Genomic DNA, 24,030 nt, shown 5'->3' with positions numbered 1-24,030 from the left:
GCTGTAGATGGAAGATCAGAAGTCTATTAAAAGTTTTGTATCTTCTCAGTTTGTGGTCATTCTGGGAAAGATAAGGCAGCAACTTATTCCATCTTCCAAAGGCCTGGATAACTTTTGATAACTAGGTTAGTTCCCCTAGTTGTGTTTAGCTGTCTGAATCTGAGCAGACTTGTGGAAGTCATTCCATTTCTATTGACTTGCATGAAGGCTGATGGCACAGGTCCTATTCTCTGATTGATAAACTTGGACTAGTGTATCTCAATCCATAGAGTACTGTAGTCCTTTGTTTATAGAGGGAATTTATTGTGGATCTATTCTTGATCTGTTGGGTGTTAGAGTACTTTGACCATAAGTGGAAAGATGCTGAGCTCCATTTTGAGAAAGATAATATATTAGGTGCATATGGAAGAATAGGAATAAACCCTATGACAAAAATATTACCTTGGGAATTGGAAAATGGTGCAAAGAATATTGTATCCGGTACAAATGTCCTCACTGTCCAGAATACCCATGTATTCCAGGACTCTGAGGTGTGAATGCCAGGAATCAGAGTATTTTTTCTTACAGGTTGGTTGGTAATCCATGACTCTGTGTTTTCCATAAGAATTTCAGCAGAAGTAGATGTGTATGGGCAATAAAGATGAGAATTCTCCATTTCTGTTGAGAGTCCTAAATGTTGAAGGAATTAGATTATGGATCAGATATTTGTTGTCAGGTCCCAGGACATCAGAATAGAGTGGTCTGCAATCCTTTTGGTCGTTTGGGTATGCCTGGTCTGGTAGATCATAAGAGAAATATTAAAACATATTAGAGAGTTATAACTGAGGAGTTTATGAATATAAATGGAATCTCAGTGGAACTATTTTTAGGGTTTGTGGATTTAAAGTTTCCTTGAGAAAAATATTAAAATCTGAATGAGTTTTCATGGTAGTGGCTTAGTCTGCAGTGTTCTTTATCAGAAGAATTGGCATGAAGCCTCCTTCAAATGAAAGTATGTGTCTAAAGTTCCTTTGTTCAAAGAAAAAGGAATGCAGACATATTCATTTGCAGAGTATGTATGTAAAGGAGTTCTTCATTGCATTGCTTTTGAACATACACTTTACCTTAGAATACAAAAAAAAAAAAAACAAAAACAAAAACAAAAAACAATGACCATTTATTTAAAATAATTGCCTGAGGCTCACTCTAAAATATCAGAAAGTTTTGTATGCCATCTCACATTAAATGAATGTCGAAGCATCCTTTGTACAAACTGGAATAATCTGCATCTCACTGGGCTTCAGTGGGAAATTCTGATGCCTCCTTAATCAAACATGGAAAGAGTGAGTACTCTAGGAAAAGGAGGAGATTCTGATGTGTGAGGGTCAGGAGAGATAATCAGAGTGTGAAAAATCCCATAATATTTAGAGCAAAAATTATACTGACTACCATAGCTCACAAGATCCTAAAATTGCTTCATCTTCAAATTATTGTTCACTGTCTGGTGGACCCATATCTTTAGCTGAATCTGCAAGAGACCAGTTGTCAATTGCAGGATATGTGAACTGATAGAGTGGGTTTCTCCAGAGGATTTTCCTCCAAATAATCATCTTCAAACAACCAGAACTGGGATTAATGATATCACAATATGTCAGGGAACTTTACTCAAGAAAAGTGATCTTCCAGGATTTTTCTTGATCTTCTTGATTTCTGTGAACCATAACTAAAGGGAACAATACTCTTTGGTCAAAGGTGAAATATCCCATGGGTCCATGCCCAGAAAGGGTGTTGTGAGAGCCATTTGGATCAAATAGATAAGTCTTAAGGCCTCAGTAACAAGAGGAGCTAAACTACCAAAGTTTTGGAAAGGTGATAGATCCTAGACCTGGTTGGACAGGAGAGTATCTCTGTTTACTTTCTGTAGAGGAGTATGGTCCAGGCACTCCACACCTCTACTTCTTCATAGAACTCTATAAAATTTTTACTTTTGAGTATTCCACTGGGATTTAAAAGCAATCTGAAAATTTTTCTGACAGGTTGGTCAAAGTCCTTGGATCTGTCCCCTACTAAAATTTGTAGAGAACCACACAAATATGGTACTTGGGTGTTGTGTCTGGCCAGCAGATCACAGGTTTGGGTTCTAGCCTGGAAAGGCATTTTGGAAACCTGGAAGAGAAGAAGGGCTGGGCTGCGTGAGATAAGGAAGGAACCAAGACAAGCTTTCTGCTCAAGGTTCAATTTTAATGTCAGCAAACATGCTTTATAAAGAAAAGGGGAAGCCAAGCAAAGTTCCTGGCCAAGCAAAGTTCCTTTGAAGTAGATAGGTCAGCCTTTTAGTGGGAACTTGCAAAGATCGCAGTTTGGTGTTAACTCTGGAAGATTCTTGGAAGAGAACTGGTTAAGTCTCTGGCAGGTTGGGCCTCAGGCAGGTAGTGGCACTTCAAAAAGAGCAGCTCAGCAGGTGGCTCTGCTCAAGTGGCTGGTCACAGCCAGCCTTGCTAGGCTGGAAGGAGGTAACATTGGGGGACAAGTTGCTTTCCTGTGAGAATCATTAAGATACATGGCCTTGATCCAGGATGAAGGTTTTAACTGACCATGAATTTGAGTCAAAAATTCCCTGTTCTCCATTCCTCCCTTATATCCTTGCATTATTCATTCATTTCTTCCTTCTGTTCTACCTCATTCTCTCCCTTCCCCTCTCTCTCCCTCCCTCCCTTTCTTTCTCCCTTCCCCTCTCTCTCCCTCCTTCCCTTTCTTTCTCTCTTTCTTTCTTTCTTTCTTTCTTTCTTTCTTTCTTTCTTTCGTTCTTTCTTTCTTTCTCTCTTTTTTCTTTTTCTTTCTTTGTGTTCTTCTTTCTTTGTTGTTTCTTTGGTTCTTTGTTTCTTTCTTTGTTTCTTTTTTTGTTTATTTCTGGGAATGAATATTAAAGTATATTTCTAACTAATACAATCTCAGTAATAAGCTCTTGTGTTTCTTAGTTGGATGGTAGATCTTAGTCAGCCATGAATAGAAAGAGAATATCTAATGTGTTCTTGGTCACAGTGATTCATTCTCAAGCATGCTTCAGCAGAGCATGAGTTTTACAGGTACACTCAGAGGACACAGGGTCACTTCTACAGCTTGCTTCATCAGAAAGGCACATCTGATAGTCCTCTTGCAGATATAAGACTAAGGTATTTTTATTCAAAACCAGTATGTTAGAGAATCCCCATGCCTTTGGCTTTCCATTAAATCAGAGGCTACTATGGTTAGAGAAAATGTATCTAAGGATCTCTTCAGAGTGTATTCAATCAGGGTGTCATACCCCTTGCAATTGTGGGTTAATTTACTTCTAAGAGGGGAATATGAAAGACTTGATGGAGTTATTAGCTGGAGGCAGCAGCAATTACTCTGGTTCTAGAAGGATAGGTCTGTGTGCACATTGTGACTTCAGAAATTCTATTGCACATTGATTCTGAAAGTACTGTATTTGTGGCCTCCTGGCTCCTTCAGGAGGTCTTAATTCCTTTGCTTATCAATCATATATCTCAGGATCCTTTCAGTCATTGAGGGTGTGTGTGACACCCTTCTTCTGATGTGGTAAGTGTGAAGTCCATTTGGGCAATTTGTGAATATCTGAGGTTTCCTGTTTCTCAATGAAATGGTGTGCCTATGATTCATTGANCACTGGTGAGTATCTGACATCTTAGATGTTGAGCAGGTATATCTGAAATGAAAACCTCTTTAGTTCTTGGGGAAATTCATAAGGTACATTGTTTCTAGAAAGATAAGAGGGAGGCCAGTTAGGCCATTAAGAAAGGTCTGGATACTTAGGTCCTTCTCAGAAGGGGCATCATAATGCCCTAGGAAGGAGATAATGAGGCAAAATGTAGAGCAGAAACTGAAGGAAAGGCCATCCAGTGACTGTCCCACGTGAAGATCCATCCCATGTTTAGTTACCACACCCAGACTCTATTGTTGATGCCAACAAGTTTTTGCTAACAAGGGTCTGATATTGGTGTCTCCTGAGAAGCTCCTCCAATGCCTCACAGATAGATAAGTGGATATTCAGAGCCATCCATTGGACAGAGCACAGGGTCCCCAAAAGAGGAGCTAGAGAAAACACACAGGAAGATAAAGGGCTTTGCAGCCCCATAGAAGGAAAAACAATATACACCAACCAGTACCCCTAGATCTCTCAGGGACTAAGCTAACAACCACAGAGTACACATGGAGAGACTCATGGCTCCAACAGCATATGTAGAGGAGTATTGCTTTGTGGGACATCAATAAGAGGAGAGGCCATTGGTCCTGTGAAGGCTCGAGGCCCCAATGTAGGTGAATGCCTTGAGAGGGAAGCTACAGTGGGTGGGTTTGAGCAGGAGGATGGGGGATGGAATAGGGACGTTTTAAGAGGGGATATGAGGAAAGTAGCTAACAGTTGAAATGTAGCTAAAGAAAATATCTAATGAAAAAGGAAGATCTGAAGATTCCTAGTTCTGAATAGAAACCTCAGAAGGCCCTTGTTCCATTCAGTAGATTGGAAAATACATGGTTCTGAAGCAGTAGGACTGAACTTAATTCGATAATGACTAGAATGCATTTGGCTTCCTGCTTTTGACAAGGTATGCCTGAGGGAGGAAACCTTGGGCCCTTGAGAATGATTTGAACTCTACTTCAGGTATTGCTAAAGTAAGAATCTTCCCTGTCCTGAAGGAATAAATCTGAGAAAAGATTGTCATAGTTATAATATATATAATCATTAGATAAAATGATAATTTTTGAGGAATTAACAACCATAAAATTTTAATAACAATTCCTTATAGGCAGACAGTCCAATGTTATGTTGGAGGATGCAGAAATATCAAAGCATCTCAAACATAGTAGGGGAAGATCAAGAGTCAATAAGATGAATACAAAAGGTGTCAACATTTCCTTATCCCATCTTCCTCAGAACGTAGATGATCTATATCATGCAGGAGAACCAACAGAGTAATAAATCTCTAACATGGTAGGAGGAAGTTCATAGCTAGGTTACCTGATAAATCAGGTGCCTACTAAATATGAAGGACATGGTTTCTTTATTTCTGTTGACCAATTTAAGGCAGATTTCCTGGGTTTAGGGCTTTTCTGACTACTCTTAGGCTCTAGGAATTCAGGTGCCATGATCCTGTTTGTTGAAAAGGTTTTCTGAGTTTAGTGGATCAGAATAAGTAGAACTCAGTGCACCTTAAATAGAAGAAGATAATACACATTAGGTCAGAAGAAGTAGGTCTAGTTCCACACTAATCAGAGGAACATATATTCTCCTCCACGGGGAATATTGTATAGCATGTCCTCCTAGCAATAAATTGTGATATCTTCTTCATGAGGAAGGGAATACCTGCCATGCTTTAATTCAGAGGGGCCTATATGATACCTCAGATGTGCATTTGAAGCAACAAGGAATGCAAGTCATATCCTTGACAGAAGATTGATTAGAAGAAAAAAGTCTTGACTTCCTTTTTCGTATGGGCACAAGTTGGAAAATGTGAGGGTTTCTTGAAGATAAGAAGAACTGAAGATACCAAGGTAAGAGAGTTTATGGCCCAGGCTCCTCTACAGAAATAGCCTGCTTCATTGGTTCCATTTGGCAGGCTGTGAAGATCTTGCACCTCCATCGGAAGAAAGGGTAATTAAGAGCCTTGATTAGAGGAAAAATACCTGGACTCTCTTTTCTCAAAAGGAACATCTCTGAAGACCAGTTTGTTAGATGTGATATTTAAGACGACCTCTCTTTAAGCCTAACACATTCTGAGGTTGTGTGAAATGGGGGGGGGGGGGCGGCAATTCTAATATCCTTATGGTGAGACTAGCAGAGCCTGAGGCCACTTTGTTCAGACTGGGAATGTCTGATATCTCCTTTAGGGAAGACAATAGATAGACAGACCGCTTTGGCAGTGGGGTCCTATGGATACTGCATGGGAATTATTGTGAATATTTGTGGCATCATATGACAGAAGAGATACAATGTGCTGTTTCTCTCCCTTTGGAAAAGAGGGAAGAACTCAGTTCTCCTATTTGGGATATGATATGTCTCAATTTTCCCTAGCTATCAGGGAAGGACTTAATACCCCCTATTGAAATTGGACACATTTGATTTCCCTGGTGTTCAGGAGCAGAGCCTTGGGCCCCTGTAGCACTAAAGGAAGGCTTTTCTTACTCCTGGATAGAAAGAACATGTTTTAAGTGCTCCTCACTACAAACAGGGAGGCAGACATACTTTTAACCTTGCTGATGAAAGTTTGATACTCCATTTGCTACTGATTCCATCTAAAGATGTCTCAATGCTGTCTCACTTGCAGAAAATGTTTGATGGCTCCTTGATTTCAGGGGCATTCCTCAGTCTCCCCCTGATACAAGTCGTGCCTCTGGGCTTCCCTTGAGGAAAGGTGGAATGCCTGAGCCTCTCTTCATGTGAGGAAATCATTCCACTGTCCTCTTTTGTAGAAATGGAAGATGCTTTTGATTTTTTTTTTGAAAGATGAAAATGTTCTCTGTTCTCTTTTTAAGAAAGAGGATCCTTTGTAACCCCCATGTTCTGAATGGAAACCTTGAGTGTCTGCTTGACTTGATTGTCATAGATTTGGACCATCTATTAATATCTTAGGGGTATGGGAGAAATCTGTGCTCCTCCTTATGAGATCCTAAGGATCAGTGGTCTCCATTGGCAGAAGAAGAAGTAATAAGGCGTCTCTTGTTCTCTTAATTAAGCCATGTACCACTTTTGTCAGATTTGTAAATTCTCCCCACCCCTCTTTTGTAAGAATGGCAATGTTTTGAGACTCATCTTTTTATGGCAGAATATTGGTGCCTGCTTCATCTGAAAAGGCACATCTTGACTTTGTTTTCTTTTATTTAGACCATCTGGTACCACATTGTGGAGATAAAGAACATCTGTGAACTTATTTAAAGGTCCTTGGTTTTTGGAGGGAATTGCCTGTGGATCAATATTTGATCAGTTAGGTGATAGACTTATTTGACAATACGTACATAAATAGTGGGATCGGCTTTGAGAGGCAGAATGTGTTGGCAGTGTAGGGAAGAGTAGAAATGATCCCTTTGACAAAAAGTTACATTGGTAATTGGAAGATGGTGCAGGAAATATCTTATCAGGTACAAATTTCCTCTAAGACCAGAACACACAGGTGTTTTGGGATGCTAAAATGTGCATTCCAATATTTAGAGTATTTTATTTTTCATATAGGTTATTTGGTAATCCATGGCCTTGTGATTTCCATAAGCATTTCAGCAGAAGCACATGGATATGGGCAATGAAGATGGGACTTCTCCATTTCTGGTGACAGTCCCAATGTTTGACATTGTTAGATCATCGCTCAGATTTCTACTGTCATGTCCCAGGACATCAGGCTAGAGTGGTCTGCAATCACTTTGGTCATCTGAGCATGCCTGGCCTCTCAGGACATAAGGGAACTATTAAAACATATTAGAGTAGTAGACCTGAGGACGATGTAGTTAGAAATTGATTCCTTGTGAAACTGTTTGCAGAGTACATGGATTTAAAATTCCCTTGAGAAAAATATTTTAAAGCTGAATGAGTTTTCATGTCAGTAGCTTGGTCTGCAGCCTCCTTAATCAGATTTTTTCTGAAACACCCTTGAAATGAAAGTGTATGTCTAAAGCTGCTTTGTTCAAAGAAATGAGAATTTATCCATCTTCCTTGTCAGAGTATTTATGTCAGGAGTTCTTCATTCTTTTGACCTACAGTTTACATTAGAATAAAAAATATCAGTGACTTTATTTACAATAATTGTTTGAGGTGCACTCTACAATAACAGGAAGTTTTGTGGGTCTCACCATATTAAATGAATGTCTAACCACCTTTGGACAAACTGGAATAATATGCATCTCCCTGGGCTTCAATGGGAAATTCTGATGCCTCCCTAATCAAACATGGAAAGAGTGAGTACTCTAGGAAAAGGAGGAGATTCTGATGTGTGAGGTACAGGAGAGATAATCAGAGTGTGAAAAATCCCATGATACTCAGAGCAAAAATTATACTGACTACCATAGCTCACAAGATCCTAAAATTGCTTCATCTTCAAATTATTGTTCACTGTCTGGTGGACCCATATCTTTAGCTGAATCTGCAAGAGACCAGTTGTCAATTGCAGGATATTTGAACTGATAGAGTGGGTTTCTCCAGAGTGATTTCCTCAAAATAATCATATGTTCAAACAACCACCAGAACTGGGATTGATGATATCACAGTATGTCCGGGGACTTTACTCAAGAAAAGTGATCTTCCAGGATTTTTCTTGATCTTCTTGATTTCTGTGAACCCTAAGCAAAGGGAGCAATACTCTTTGGTCAAAGGTGAAATATTCCATGGGTCCATACACAGAACAGGTTGTTCTGAGAGCCAATTGAATCAAATAGGTAACTCTTTAGGCCTCAGTAATAAGAGGAGGAAAACTACCAAAGTTTTGGAAAGGAGAAATATCCTAGACCCTGTTGGACTTAAGGAGAATATTTCTGTTTACTTTCTGTAAAGGAGGATGGTCCAGGCAATTCACACCTCTATTTCATCATAGAACTCTATACAAGTTTTAAGTTTGAATACTCCACTGGGACTTAACAGTAATCTGATTTCTTCTGAAAGGTTGGTCGAAGTCCTTGGATCTGTTCCCTACTAAAATGTATAGGTAGCCACATGGATATTCCTGTGAGAATCTTAAAGGTAGATGGCCTTGGATCTTGGGTCCAGGCTGAGGCATTTTAATTGACCATGAATTTGAATCCAGAGTTCTCTTCTCATTCTTACTCCATCCTTCCTTTGTTTCTTCATTCATTATTTTCTTTCTTTTTCTCACTCTCTCCCCTCTTCCTTCCTTCCTTCCTTCCTTCCTTTCTTTCTTTCTTTCTTTCTTTCTTTCTTTCTTTCTTTCTTTCTTTCTTTCTTTCTTTCTTCTGTCTTCCCTTTCCTATCTCCCTCCCTCTGTCCCTATTTCTCTCTCTCTCTTCCTTTCATTCTGAAGGGGTTATTAAAATGTATTTCTAATCAATACAGTCTGAGGGATAAGCTCTTGTGTTTCACAGTGGGGTGGAAGATCTGAGTCAGCCATGAAGAGATAGAGAATCCCCTATGTGTTCCAGGTCACAGGGTTTCAATCTTGAGTATGCATTAGCAGAGCATGAGTTTTAGAGATACAAACTTGGGACACAGGGTCACTTCTACATCTTGCTTCATCAGAAAGGCATGATTCTTACTTCTCCAGCAAACATAATAAACTAAATTATTTTTATTCAAAGTCATTACATTAGAGTAACACACTCTCTTTTGCATACCATTAAATAATAGGCTACTGTGGTTAGAAAAAACAATTCTATGGATCTCTTCAGAATATATTCAATCAGGTTGTCAGGCCCCTTGCAGTTGTGGGTTAGTTTATTTTTATGGAGACATAAGTAAGACTTGATGGAGGTATTAGCTGAAGGCAGCAACTGTTCTGGTTCTAGAAAGATATGTCTGCACCCCCACTGAGACTTCAGAAATTCTATTGCACATTGATTTTTAAAGGACTGAATTTGTGGCCTTCTTTGGATCCAGAGGAGGCCTGAATTACTTTGCTTATCAATCATATATCTCAGGATCTTTCAGACACTGAGGGTATGTGTGTTCTGAAGTGGTAAGTGTGAAGTCCATTTGGGCAATTAGTGAATGTCTGAGGTTTCCTGGTGCTCAAAGGAGTGGTGTGCCTATGCTTCATTGAAACCTAGGGAGTATATGATATATTTGATTTTGAGGGGGTACATCTGAAATGAAACCCTCTTCAGTTCTTGGAGAAATTTTTGAAGCACACTGCTTCTAGACAGATAATATTGCAGCCAGTTAGGCTACTAAAGGAGATCTGAGGATTCCTGTTTCTGAATAGACAGATCAGAAGCCCCCTTGTTCCATACAGTAGTTTTGAAAATTCATTGATCTGAAGCAGTAGGTCTGAAACCAAGTGGAGAATGACTAGAATGCATTTGGCTTCATACTTTAGACAGAGTATGCCTGGGGGAGGATCAGTTGAGCAGTTGAGAATGGTTTGAGCTCAATTTCAGGTATTGGGAAAGTAAGAGTCTTCCTGGTTCTGAAGGAATAAATATGAGGCCAGATTGTCAGAAACACAATTTAGAGAATCCTTTTATAAAGTTATCCACAAGCATAAATTAATAAGAACCCTTCCTTATAGTCATAAAGACTAATTAATATTATGTTGGAGAAAGCAGAAAGGTCAAAGCATCTCATGCATAACAGAGAAAGATCAAGAGTCAATATGAGGAACACACTAGGCCTGAGTCTTTCCTTATCTCTTCTTCATGGGAACCTAGAACATCTGTATCATGCCAGCCATCCAGCAGAGTAATCAAACTCCAATATGCCAGGAGGAGGTTCACAGCTAGGACTCCTGATAAATCAGCTGCCTCCTACTGAACATGAAGGACATGGCTTCTTAATTTCTACTGACCAATTTAAGGCATATTTCCTGGGTTTACAGATTTTATGGCTACTCTTACTCCATAGGGACTCAGGTGCTAGGTTCCTGTTCTTTGGACAGAGATTGTGAGATTAGTAGATAAGAATAATAAGAACTCTGTACACCTTAGATAGAAGAAGATGATTTGTTATCCATTAGGTCAGATGTAGTAGTTCTAGGTCCACACTAGTCAGAAGATGAACACATTCTCCTCCATGGAAGATATTGTACAGCATGTCCATCTAGCTATAAATTGTGAGCTCTTCTTAAAGAAAAAGGGAATACCAGCCATGCTTTTAGTCAGAAGGGCCTATCTGATGTCTCAGATGTGCATCTGAGGCAACTAGGAATGGAAGTCATATCATTGACAGATGATTGATGAAAAGAAAATGTTCTAAACTCCCATTGTTCATATGGGGCACTAGATGGGAGACATGTCATTGGCTTGCATATAAAGAAGAACTGAAGATACCATGGTAAGAAAATATATGACCCAGGGTCCTCTACTGAGATAGGCTGCTTTATCAGTTCCATTTGGCAGGCTGGGAAGCTCTTGTGCCTCACTGAGAAGAAATTTTAAGTAAGAGGCTTGATGAGGGAATTTTTCTGGACTATCCTTTTTCACAAGGAGCATCTCTGAAGCCAAGTTTGTAAGATAGATATTTAAGAGGACCTCTGTTTTATTTTCCTGAAATATTCTGAGGTAGTATGAAACAAGGGGGAAAAATCTCATGTCCTTATGGTGAGACTAGCATAGTATGAGGTCCATTGGTCAGACTGAGAATGTCTGATAACTCCTTTAGGGATGAGGGTAGAAGCAAACATCCCCTTTGGCGGTGGGGTCCTTTGGAGACTTTATGGGATTTAATTTGAATATTTGTGGCTTCCTATGACAGTAGGGTTACAATAGCTGACCTTTATTCCTATTGGAAGTCTGTGACTCTCCCTTGGTTAAAGAGGGAAGATCTCAGGTCTCCTAGGTGGTATATCATATTTCTTAATTTTCCTTAATCAACAGGGAAGGACTTGATACACTCTTTGTGAATTGGAACACATTAGACTTCACAGGTGATAGGAAGCAAAGCCCTGGCCCCCTGTAGCATTAAAGGAAGGGGTTTCTTCCTCTTGGACAGAAAGAGGGTATTTTAAGTGCTCCTCAGTACAAACATGGATGCAGACATCCTCTTAGCCTGATGATGAAGGTTTGATACTCCGATGGGTACTGTTTCCATCTGAGATGTCTCAATGCCTTCTTGTTAGCAGAAGTTTTGATGGCTTCTCGGTTTCAGTGCACTCCTCAGTTTCCTCCTGATAGACGTCTTTTATCTGGGCTTCCCATGAGAAGAGGTGGAATGCCTGAGTCTCACTTCATGAAAGGAAATACCTCCTCTGTTCTCTTTTACAGAGATGGAAGATGCTATGTCCTCTTGGGGAGTAGCATTGTGATCTTATTTTTGAAAGATGAAGAATTTCTCTGTTCTCTTTTTTAAAAAGAGGAGCCTTTGTAACCTCCATGTTCTGAATGGGAATCTTGAGTGTCTGATTGGTCAGAATAGTCTTTTCTTATTTGATTTTATTAGACTTGGACCATGTAGTGACATCTTGGGGCATGGGAGAAATATGTGCCCCTCCTTATGAGATCATGAGGATCGGTTGTCTCCTTTGGCAGATGGTGTTTTATGGCTTCTCTTGGTCTCTGATTTAAGCAATGTACTACTTTTGTCAGATTTGGAATCTCTCCCCACTACCTTTTGTAATAATGGCAAAGTTTTGTGAAATCATCTTCTTATGGCAGAGTATTGACACCTTCTTGGTCTGAAAAGGCATGTCTTGATTTTGTTTTCTTCAATTTAGAACATCTGGTGCCACATGGTGGAGATACGGAATTATCTGAGAACTTATTTACTAGACCAGAAGCCCAATTTTGATGATTTGGGGGTGAGATGCTCCTTGGAGCAAGAGAATAAGATTTGAGTTCTTTTTTTTTTTTTGCATACATGGAAGATATGAGCTTACTTTGGGCAGAAGGGACAACTTCTAAGCCAAGAAATTCTGAAAGAGAATATCTGATATCCCCTTCAGGAAATGGGACATGTCTCACTATCCTTTTGAAGAATTGAAAAGTCTAGGGCTCTTCTTGGGATAAGGGGGAATGTCTTGGACATTGTTCATGAGAATGGATAGGAATAAATTTGTCATGTGAACAAATGGAGATTCCCAGAAATTGGTGAAAAGGAAGCTCTCATAGTCTCTTAAGTAGATGGCATAGATTCTAGCAACGCTTGGGCTGGTTAAGAAAGTTCCAGTTTCCTGGAGAGATGGTGGTGTTCCCGAATCCCCATGTTTAGGTCCTGAAAGACCCAGAATACTTTCATTAGGGTTCAAAACTTGCAGAGACCCTGGCACAGGTATCAAAGATTCTAGAGTCCCTGAAACAGATTCTTAGCATGTGGTAGTTTCTCCTACCTCTAGACTAACTGGTGAAGGACATAGAAATCCAAGACATTCTTGTGCGGGTGATGAAAGTTCTGTAATTTCTTGAGAGACAGATGATAGTTCTAGATTGCTTTGGGTCCATAGCATTGTTCCTTGTGGCACCTGGGCAGATGCAGAAAGTCCTGGAAATTCTGAATCAGATGGTGAATACCCTAAAGCCTCCTTTTACAAACAAGATCTGGGGTCTCTTAGGATAAAAGGGGAGTGTCTTGAGACTTTGACCAAATAGAGAATGTCCAAGAGATTCTTCTGATTATATGGGCAGGTTCTTTTGGGGACAATAAAGAGATTCATATATATTTAAATCTATTTAAATTAATCTCTTATTTCTTAATGAATTTCCTGAATCTGTGAAAGTAGTCATCACCTTTTCATCTGAAGAAAATTCAGAAACACTTTATGTGTGAGGGATGATTTTAATGGACTTACTTTAGATGATGCAAATTTCACAGACTATTGGACAGATATAAAATATTTCAGAGTCTCCTGGAATAATGTTAGTTGTTCCAGTATCATTGTTCAGATGTGGAAGGGCCCACAGCAACTTGGTCAAATGTTAAAATCCTGAGTATCTCTGTGACACATGCCAAAATTTCTAGAGTACTTGCAACAGATTCAGAAGTTTTGTAAACACCTTGGACAATGTTTCTGATGTCTCTAGGGTAAATTGGTAAGGAATTATAGATCCCCCTTCATAAGAGCCTGAATTCGTAGAATATACACAGCACATGGTAAAGATTGTCAAGTCCCTTCTCAGATGACAGTGTTTCTAGAGCACCTTGGATAGTACCTCATGTTCCTATAATTACTTCTGAAAATAAAAAATTTTCAAGGTTTTCTGAAGCAGATGATGTCTATGGAAAAGCCTCTTAGGCTTCTACATACAATCAAGAAGATATGGATATTTCTGGATCATGTTTTGGATATCCTAGATATTCTTGTGTTGATATGGAAATTCCTATGATCCCTTGTGTAGATAATGAATTTCCTACATGTCCTCTCTGAGGTGGGGAAGATCGTAGAGACACTTGGTCAGATATAGACAATTTTGGAAACAACTGGCCTGATGATAATTAGTCCAAGACCCTAGAAAGTATTAAATGTGTCTCAATGAATTTGAAAAAAGAAGAAGATTGGAGAGCTATCTGGCAAGATGTTGATGATCCTGGAATCTTGGAGTCAGAATCACAAGGATGCACATCATTGGCAGATACTGAAATATCCAGAGTTCCTGAGAAAAATGGAAATGTTCCTAGAGTCCATGATGAATATTCTGAATATTTCTTGGGGAGAAAGCAAAATTTCTGAAGTCTCTGGGGTTCACTGGAAATGATCTCCCAGATACCCGGGAGAATGAGGCTGAAGTTGTAGACAACCTCACACACTGACAAATTTTCAAGAGTTCACTGGGCAGTTGATAATATTTGTAGAGTAACTTTTGAAGATGGCAAAATTTTAAGTATAGCTTGGATAGAGAGATGGGTGGCAACTTACAACTTTTGGGACAGATGGGAACTATATTATTGACCCAACTTGATTATAAGAAAGGCCTGGCTCTTCTTGGGAAGATGTGAAAAGTTTCTAGAGCCCCAAAAGTGAATGGAGAAAGTTCTAATTACACTTGTGTTGATGGTGACTGTCCCATGTGTCATTGCATAGAGGAATACCATAGAGGAAGATTTTCTTTGTACTTTTCCTGAGGTGGTGACTATTCTAGAGTCACTTCTTCATATCAAGTCATTTTTTTGTCCAATTTGGTGTTCTAGGGAATATTCCAGAGAACCTGATGCAGATAACATAGGCCCCAGAGAATAGTGGGATGTTGGAGACTATTTCTGGGAAATTTTCAGTGTGGGTGAAGATACTAGAAAATTTTGTGAATAGGTGGAGAGTCCCAAATTATTTTGGGGGTAGGGAAAGCTCTCCAGTGTCTTTGAGGGAAAAACTAAAAATATATGGAGTGCCTGAGGCAGATAGCAATTGTGCTACAGACACTGAGGTAGACAGAAAAGATTTGAAAATCCCCCTAGGCAGATAGTAATACTTTTAATTTTGGAAAATTGAGAAGGTTTCTGAGATCCCAGGCAATAAGTCCTGAGTCCTATATTATCCTGGGCATGTGGTTCTCTCTGGGCATATTCTCACATCTTGGGCAGATATAGATGTTCCTAGAACATTTTGGGCAGACAGAGCAGGTCTCAGAAGCAATGAGACAGGTTGAAACACTCCTAAATTAATTTAGACATATGGAGAAGATCTGAGCCTCACTGTTGTAGATGGTAAAGTATGTAAATCTGCAGTTGAAGCATTAGAATTCCCTATCTTGTCATGTGCATAGGTGAAGTCTTCCAGATTGTCGAGTAAAGGCAGGCAATATACTCCAGAGTCTTAGAAAGAAAACAAAGGGCCATCACTGGAAAGGGAGACCCATTGGTCATGCAAACTTTATATGCCCCAGTACAGGGGAATGCCAGGGCCAAAAAGTGGGAGTAGGTGGGTAGGGGAATGGGGGGGGGAGGGTATGGGGTACTTTTGGGATAGCATTGGAAATGTAAATGAGGAAAATACTGAATAAAAAATATTTTTAAAAGAAAAAAAAAAAAAAGAAAAGCAAACAAAGGCCCAGTCCTCACTTGATCAGACAATGGAATTGCAAATGGCCTCAGGTTATATCATACAGATCCTAGAGTCCATTGTCCAGATAAAGAAAATACCATGTGAATTTTGGAAGAAGGCATAGATGCTGAAAAGACTGAAGAGCATGGATCTTTTTGTTGGACCCTTTGGACAGACTTCAGAGTTTCAAGTGTTCCTTTGTAGGAAGCAGAAGGTCCTGATGTATCTTTTGTAATTGTAGGTAGATCAAAAATCCTTTCTATTGAAAGGGAGGAATAAAAAGGGTTTAGGAAGAAAGTAAGAGAGCAACTTGGCAAATACTGAAATTTCTAATATGGCATGAGTGGACACCACATATCCTGTTGAACCTGTTTATGTTTTTGGGGGCACCTGTTGCAGATGCTAAATATCCTGGAGCCCCATGAGGAGGTGGCAAGGGGTCTACCGAGCCTGATGCAGTTATTTAACTTCTCAGAGACCCATGGGCATATTTCAAATTTCCTGCCAGTTTTTGAGCAAGATATACATGTCCTTGAAACACTGGGGTAGATGGTGAATATGCTACTGTGCACTGTGTAGAAGTGGACTGTGTTCTTCTACCTTGTGCATGTAGTTAAGGAGTAGAAAACCCTTAGGGAGATGGAGAATCTCCTAGAGATCTTTGTATAGATGTGGGAAGACATATGTTCCCTTATGTAGGTAGGCAGGTACCCATATCTCCTTGAGCAGAATGAGGTGTTTGAATACTGTCTTAGTCGGGGTTTCTATTCCTGCACAAACATCATGCCCAAGAAACAAGTTAGGGAGGAAAGGGTTTATTCAGTTTACATTTCCAAATTGCTGTTCATCACTAAAGAAAGTCAGGACTGGAACTCAAGCAGGTCAAAAAGCAGGAGCTGATGCAGAGGCCATGGAAGTATGTTCTTTACTGGCTTGCTTCCCCTGGCTTGCTCAGCCTGCTCTCTTATAACACCAAGACTACCAGCCCAGAGATGTTCCCACCCCCAAGGGGCCTTTCCCCCTTGATCACTAATTGAGAAAATGCCTTAGAGTTGGATCTCATGGAGGTATTTCTTCAACTGAACCTCCTTTCTCTGTGATAAATCCAGCTGTGTCAAGTTGACACAAAACTAGCCAGTACAAATACCTTCTGAGGAGAACAGCCTCATAGGACCAGGAACACCTTCAGAAGTTTATGGTTAATACATCATCCAATGGGCTTTGATAGAAAATTTCAGAGACCCTTGTGCTGATGGCAAAGGTGCTAGATACCTTTGGCCAGATAGGAAAATTGCTTCACCTCCTTGGATTAAGGATGAGTTTCTTCCAGATTCAGAATGTGATATTGGTATAGCTTCCATTATGGATGAAGCATATTGAGAAGATTCCACATCATCCTTCACATATCCCAAATGCCCCATGATACTCTGGGAATTCTTGTGTTGCCCCAAATCCATATGGAATATGCTGAAAGCTGTTGAACTGTTTGGTTGGAGGATGAAGAAGTATGCACAGGCAAAGTTTTCTCTGCAACTCAGGAAAGTTCCTTGGGCTTTTTAGAGTATTATGAAGGTCCTAGAACCCTTAAATGGAGGCATGAGCATTAGTAGAGCATGCTACTGAGCACCTAGTGCAGATGTGTAATGTCCTCAATCTCCTGTTGAAGACTAAAAGGATTCTTGATATTTCTGACTAGGTAAGAAAGATCTAGTAGCTCTTTGGGAAGACTGAACATTGTACAGCATGTTGATCAAATGATAAACATCTCATAGCTGCCTGGGAATAAGTTTGATATTTTTAAGTCTGCTGACCAGATGATTCAGTTTCTCCAGTCTCTTGTTCAGAGCTGGGCAGTTTTAGAGACTCGTGGGCAGATTGAGAATGTCCCAAATCTCCTTGGGATTATGACCATGATCCTGGAGTGCCTGTGTTGATAAGGAAAATCCCAGAGGCTCCTGGTCATATGGGAAAATTGCTAAAAGTATTTGATTATTTGGGGAAGATCTTGATGTCCTGCATTGGAGGCAAACTTCCTACAGTTTGTTAATCAGACATAGTGTGTAACAACACGGCTTGTTTAGAAATGAAATGCAACCCTCCATGGCTCTGAGCATATAGGGAAGATCCTAGAGTCTCTTGTTCAGATATAGGCATTTTTATGGTTCCTTCTTCTGATAGGGAAGGTCCCAGAACTTATTGATCAGAGGGAGAAGATGATGGAGTCAACTGTTAAACAGAAATACCCAAATGCCCTGCAGGAAATTGAGAATGGCCTGAATTCCCTCAGGCAGATGGAGAATTTTCCTGATTCTGAAACTTCTGGGGAATGTGCTGTATGAAGCAGAGACCCCTCAGCAGATTCTGGTGTATGCATCACTGCCTGGGCTGAGATAGAATGTTTCAGAGGCCTCTTGGGAAGATTGCAAAGGTACTAGGTAAACTTGGACAGATGGGAAAGTTGCTGCACCACGTTGGGGAGAAGAAAAATGTCTCCCATATTCTGGAGATGTTGATGGCAGAACTTTTGTAGTCCCAGGATGAGATTGAGAACATTCCACAATATTCCTCAGAGATTGAAAATGCCTCAAGGTACTCTAGGTATATTTGTATTGTTCCTTAAATACAGTAGAATATGATGACGCTTCTAAAGTCCTTTGCTTAGATAAGAAAGAATTTTAAACAGACAGTGTTCAATATAAGATCTGGCAAGTTCTTTAGGCACTTGGAAGAATATCAGAAGTCATGGATCTCCTGAAGTATAAAAAGGATGTCATTGGGCACTTTCTGTAGCTGCAGCATATTCTGCATACCCTGCAATAAACCTCAATGACCCTTGAGTTTCCTGCATAGATAGGAATGGTCCATTATCTTTTGATAAAGGTAGTGAAGGTCATATAGTACATTGGGCAGATGGATAAAATCTCAGAGCTGCTTGGCAAAAAGCCAGATGTTTCAAAGTCATTTGATCAGATGAAACCATTTCTACAGTACATTGTTACAATACAGACAATTTTAGAGATCCTTGTGCAGGTTGTTAATATCCCAAAGCCCCTTCTGATGATTAAGATCCTCAAGTTCCTTGTAGGGAAGGAAATTCTGATAGACCTTTGGTCAGATGTCAAAATCATGGGAGAATCTGGGTATTTTTTGTGTTTATAGCAAATGTCTTACTGTCCATTTCGCATACATGGACACATGGACTGTCCAAGTATGACTTTTACTGATAAGAAAAGCTCGTCCCCCCAATGCCATGAGCATATGAGAAAGATCCTAAATTCCCTTGTATAGATTTTGACACTTTCAGAGTCCCTTTTTCTGATAGGCAATGTCCAACGGCCCTTTCATCAGAATGAGATGTTGAGATGCAGAAAGACCCAGATATTCACCTAGAGGTGTTAATATTAAAGATTCTTTAACTCCTGAAGGAATTTGAGAAGTTTTAACATCTCACCATTCACATGGAAAGTTCCCCAAGGCACTCTGGGTGGTTTTTTTCTTAACACCCCTGTGTTATATACTGAACGTTCTTGATAAAGTTGGGTGGTTGACAAAGACCTTTGCACAGACAATGTTCCCTTTGTAGATTTGGAAACATTTCTTGGGCCCTTGAGAAGGCAAGTGATAAAACTGCTGGAGTAGATAGAGGAAATACTTGAGCACCTAGTGCAGTTGGGTAATGTTTTGCACACCCTGGTGAAGACCAAAAAGATCCCTTAGTATCATGCCTAGATAAAAAATATCCAGTAGTCCTTGGGGAGGATGATTAATGTTATACAGTAAGTTGAACAGACTGAGAAAATTTCAGAGCTTACTGAGGAATTAGGTATTTCAAAGACTTGAGCAGATGGTGTAGTTCATACAGTTATTTGTTTGGATGTAGACAGTTTCAGAGAGCTTTTAGGAGATAGGAAAGTTACCAGAAGCCCTTGTTCAGTTGACAAAAATCCTAAAATTCCTTGTGCAACAAGGAAATTTCAAGAGGAACTTGGACAGATGGAAAAATTCCTAGATCCTACTGGTCATTTTCTTGTAATTTAGAGTCCCTGAGTTAGAAGTCAAATGTTCTTCAGTTTCCTGTGAAGTTATGGGCTGTACCAAAGTCTCTTCTGAATAAAGGTAACATTATCCAGACACCCTAGTAGATGTGAGTATAATAGAGGATCTTGTTCCTATGTGTTCATTTCCAGAAATGCTTATTAATACAGGCAAGTTTCCACAGATTTTCACAAAGATGTGAAAGGGACTGAATTTGCTGTGCTGGTAAGGAAAGTCCAAGATGCTTTGGGGCATGTGGCAGCATTCCTGTAGTCCTTGTCACACAGGAAGACATATCTAAATCTGAGACAGAAAACAAATAACAGTCTATGCCCTGGGCATACTTGGATGGACCTAGAATATTTTGGGAAGATGATGCATGTTGTATAGGTTGTTGAGAATATGCTGAAGGGCCCTGAGTTCCCTGAGCAGATATGCAAAGTTTTGTAGATTGCAAATACTCTAGAGGCTTGAGACTAACAATGAAGATTCCAGAGATCCTCTTTCATATAGTGAATATCTGTAGCCCCAAGGGAAATGGAAAAGGGCTGTACTTCCTTGGACAGATGGAGAAGTATCCTGAGATACTACAATTCATCCCAAGTGATAACAATGTTGTTGTTTTTTTTTTTAATCCCATGAGTAGATGAAGAAGATCTCATAGCCTCTTTAGGAGATGCTAAACGTTTCAGAGTATCTTGAATAGATAATGTCTAGAGGCCTTCTGAAAAGAACTGAAACATTTCATGGGTCCTTGTTCACTTGGTAAGATATCCAGAGTCCTAGTTTCATCAATGGGCAGTCTCCATACCCCCCCCCCCAGAGACAGACAATATTTCTCAGCCCCTTTGTTAGATGGCAATATTCCTGAATTCCTTTGAGCATATGAAGATGGTCGTAGAGACTCTGTATGTCATGTTGATGGTACTACAATGCCCTGTTATGATGTAGACTATTCCAGACTGTCTTATTCTAATTGAGATTTTGTCCCTTTCCCTTGAGCTGATACTAAATGTTTTTTGGTCCCTTGTGCCAATGGTGACATTTCAAGAGTCCTTGCTAAAGGCAAATACAGATACTATTTAGAAGGCATGTAAAATTGCAAGTGCCCTAAGGCCTGTGAAGTAGATGGAGTACAGCTGGTGTGGAGGGTGAATATTTTCTCTGACACATTATGCATCCTGATCTTGCCCATCTAGGCAGTGTTGGACATGGGCTCACTCTTGTATCTTGGGCTTGAATTTAGACTAGTCATTGGGTGACCACTCCCACACTTTCTATGCTACCATTGTCCCCAAATAATTTGAAGGCAGCACACTATGTGAGTCATAGATTTTGTGGGTTGGTATACCAATCCCACCATTGGCAGCCTAGAGAAGATACCTGGTTCAGGATCCATATCCTCCATTATTTGGAGTCTAAGCTAGCATTACCATCATATGTTTCAGAAAGATTCCACTACTCTAGATGTTCAAACAGTTCCCTAAATACCCATTTATGCCACTGTCTCTCCCCAAATTCTTTCTCTCCCACATTCACTCCCCAACCTAATCCTTCCTGTTCCCATCTATGACTGGTTATAGTCCACCATAAAATGTATTCTATTTTCTCTTCTCAGAGAGGTACATGGGTCCACCATAGACCTCTCCTCTTCATTCAACTTCACTGGGATTTTGATTTGTAGTGTGATTATCCTTTACTTAACAACTAATATCCACTTATAAGTGAACATATATTATTTTTGGGTCTAGGTTGCCTCATTACCAATTATTTTCTTATAGTCCCATATATTTGTATGCAATTTTATGGTGTCAATTTTAATAAAAGCTGAGGAATACTCCATTGTGTAGATATACCATATTTTCTGTCTAGATTGATCCCAGTTATTACCCATGATTAGTAAAGCTGCTATGAACAAAACTGAGCAAGTGTCCTTGTGGTAGGATAGGGCTTCCTTTGGAAATATACGCAAGAGTTATATAGCTGGATTTTGATAGACAGAATTACAGAGTTATGAGGAGCCTCCATATGAATTTCCATAGAGGCTTTATGATTTTGCAATTCCATCAGCAATAGTGGAGTGTTCTCCTTGCTCTACATTCTTACCAGCATAAACTGTCATTTGTTTGATTGACCTTAGTCAGTATGACATATATAAGATGGAAACTTAAAGTAGTCTTGATTTGTGTTTACCTGATGACTAAGGATGTTGCACATTTCTTTGTTTCTCAGACATCTGAGATTGTTCTAATGAGAATTCTCTGTTTATGTCAATACCCCATTTTTAATTAGATTGTTTCTAATTTCTTGAGTTCTCATATCTTTGGAATATTAGCCCTCTATTGAATGTAGACTTGAAGAAAATCTTTTCCCATTCTGTAGGCTGCCATTTTTGTTCTATTGACAATGCCGTTTGCCTTACAGAAGCTTTTAAGCTTCGTGAGGTCCTATTTGTTAATCGTCAATCTTAGTGTCTGTGGCATAGGTATTCTGTTTACTGTGTCCCATGCCAATGCATTCAAGGCTATTTCCTACTAAAGTCATATTTTCATGAGCTTTGGGACTTTCAATATTTGTAGTCTTCTATAAAGTTGTATTTTGCTTCTTTTCCTTTCATGATAAAAGCAATGAGAATATAAAGTGTGCTATATACATACTTGCAGCTTCCATTTATATACTTGGTGTCATAATAGGCTAAACAATTAGAAACTAATAAGAGATTTATTTGAGAGTTACATCAACAAGAGCATTAAGTGGAATTAGAAGTGTGATCTATCGAAGTTTTAAACATGCTAGAAATTCATAACAGATTTCCTTTTGTTTCCTTCCCCTCTTAAGAGATGGATTTAGGTCACAAACAAGGACTTGGAGCCCCATGTCTAAAATGCAAAGAAAAATGTTCAGGGTTTGAACTACACTATTGGAAGAAAATATGTTGTAACTGCAAATGTGGGCAAGAAGAGCATGACATAATTCTAAGAAATGAGGAGGAACGGAAAGTGGGAAGACTACTTGAAGACACCAAGTACATCAACCTGATTGCCAAGCTGAAATTAGGTGCAGCTTTCTCAGACAAACACAATGTTATTATAATGAGCAATCCAACTGATGCCAAGAAGAACCCCTCTATCGATACTATTACCTTTGAGTGGGCTCCTCCTGTCCAGAGCCAGGAATTGATCAGGAAGTACATGGAGATGCTGCCTAAGGAAAAGCAGCCAGTGTCAGGTTCAGAGGGGGCAAAGTACCTGAAGAAGCAGCTGGTGAAGCAGCTCCCTGAACATGATCAGGATCCTTCTAAGTGCCATGCATTGTCTCCCAAAGAGGTGAAGGAGATGGAGAAGTTTGTGAAGAAATATAAGAGTGAGGCTCTGGGGGTGGGTGATGTGAAGCTTCTCTCTGAGATGAATGCTCAAGGTGACAAGGTGCAAAACACTGATGGAGACAGTAACACCCCAAAAGCAGTGTGTTCTAATGACAAGTCTATGGAGTTCAAGAAGACCCAATATTCCTGTTACTGCTGCAAACAATCCATGAAGGAAGGAGATGCAACCATCTTTGCTGAAAGGGCTGGCTATGATAAACTCTGGCACCCAGCTTGTTTTATCTGCAGCACCTGTGGTGAAATCCTGGTCCACATGATTTATTTCTGGAAGAATGAGAAGCTATACTGTGGCAGACATTACTGTGAAAGTGAGAAGCCCCGCTGTGCTGACTGTGATGAGCTGATATTCAGTGATGAATACACCCAAGCAGAAAACCAAAATTGGCATCTGAATCACTTCTGCTGCTTTGAGTGCAACAACATCTTAGCAGGAAAAATATATGTTATTGTCAGTGACAAGTCTGTGTGCAAGCCCTGCTACATGAAGAACCATGCTGTGGTGTGTCAAGGATGCCACAATGCCATCGACCCAGAAGAACAGAGAGTGATCTACAATAACTTCAGCTGGCATGAGTCTACAGAGTGCTTTTTATGCTCCTGCTGCAGCAAGTGTCTTATGAGGCAGAAGTTCATTCCTGTAGAAGGGATGGTTTTCTGTTCTGTGGAGTGTAAGAATATGATGTCCTAAGAGGAGTGTATCAAGCAGGATGGAGCCATAGCTCTCCACAGTGGCCTGCATTTCATGATAAAGTTCAATTTGAAATAAAAGAAAAAACAAACTACATTGCAAATCAGAAGATTGTGTCCAATATTTTTTCTTTTTTTTAACTTTAAGAATTTTGTGTGTCTTAAATTTAAATGAATGCTTTAATTGCATGATTTAAAGAAAATAATGTCAGCTCATATGGCAGATACCATTGCACCTAATAGGTATTCCAATGTTTAAGCCTTTGCATCCCCTGATTGAAGCAGATGTCACTTTCTCACTCCATCTCTCTCTATTTACTTTACCTC

General features: G+C 39.7%; 1 pseudogene; it reads left to right on the top strand.

Annotated features, from left to right (window-relative positions):
- Positions 1-3,456: 3,456 nt before the first annotated feature.
- Positions 3,457-23,772, top strand: LOC110288318 (annotated as a pseudogene).
- Positions 23,773-24,030: the final 258 nt, after the last annotated feature.

This window comes from Mus caroli, unplaced genomic scaffold (genome assembly GCF_900094665.2).
Source record: "Mus caroli unplaced genomic scaffold, CAROLI_EIJ_v1.1 scaffold_7801_1, whole genome shotgun sequence".
Lineage (NCBI taxonomy): Eukaryota > Metazoa > Chordata > Mammalia > Rodentia > Muridae > Mus > Mus caroli.
The sequence above is the reverse complement of the archived record's forward strand: the minus strand, read 5'-3'. Positions and strand labels throughout refer to the sequence as shown.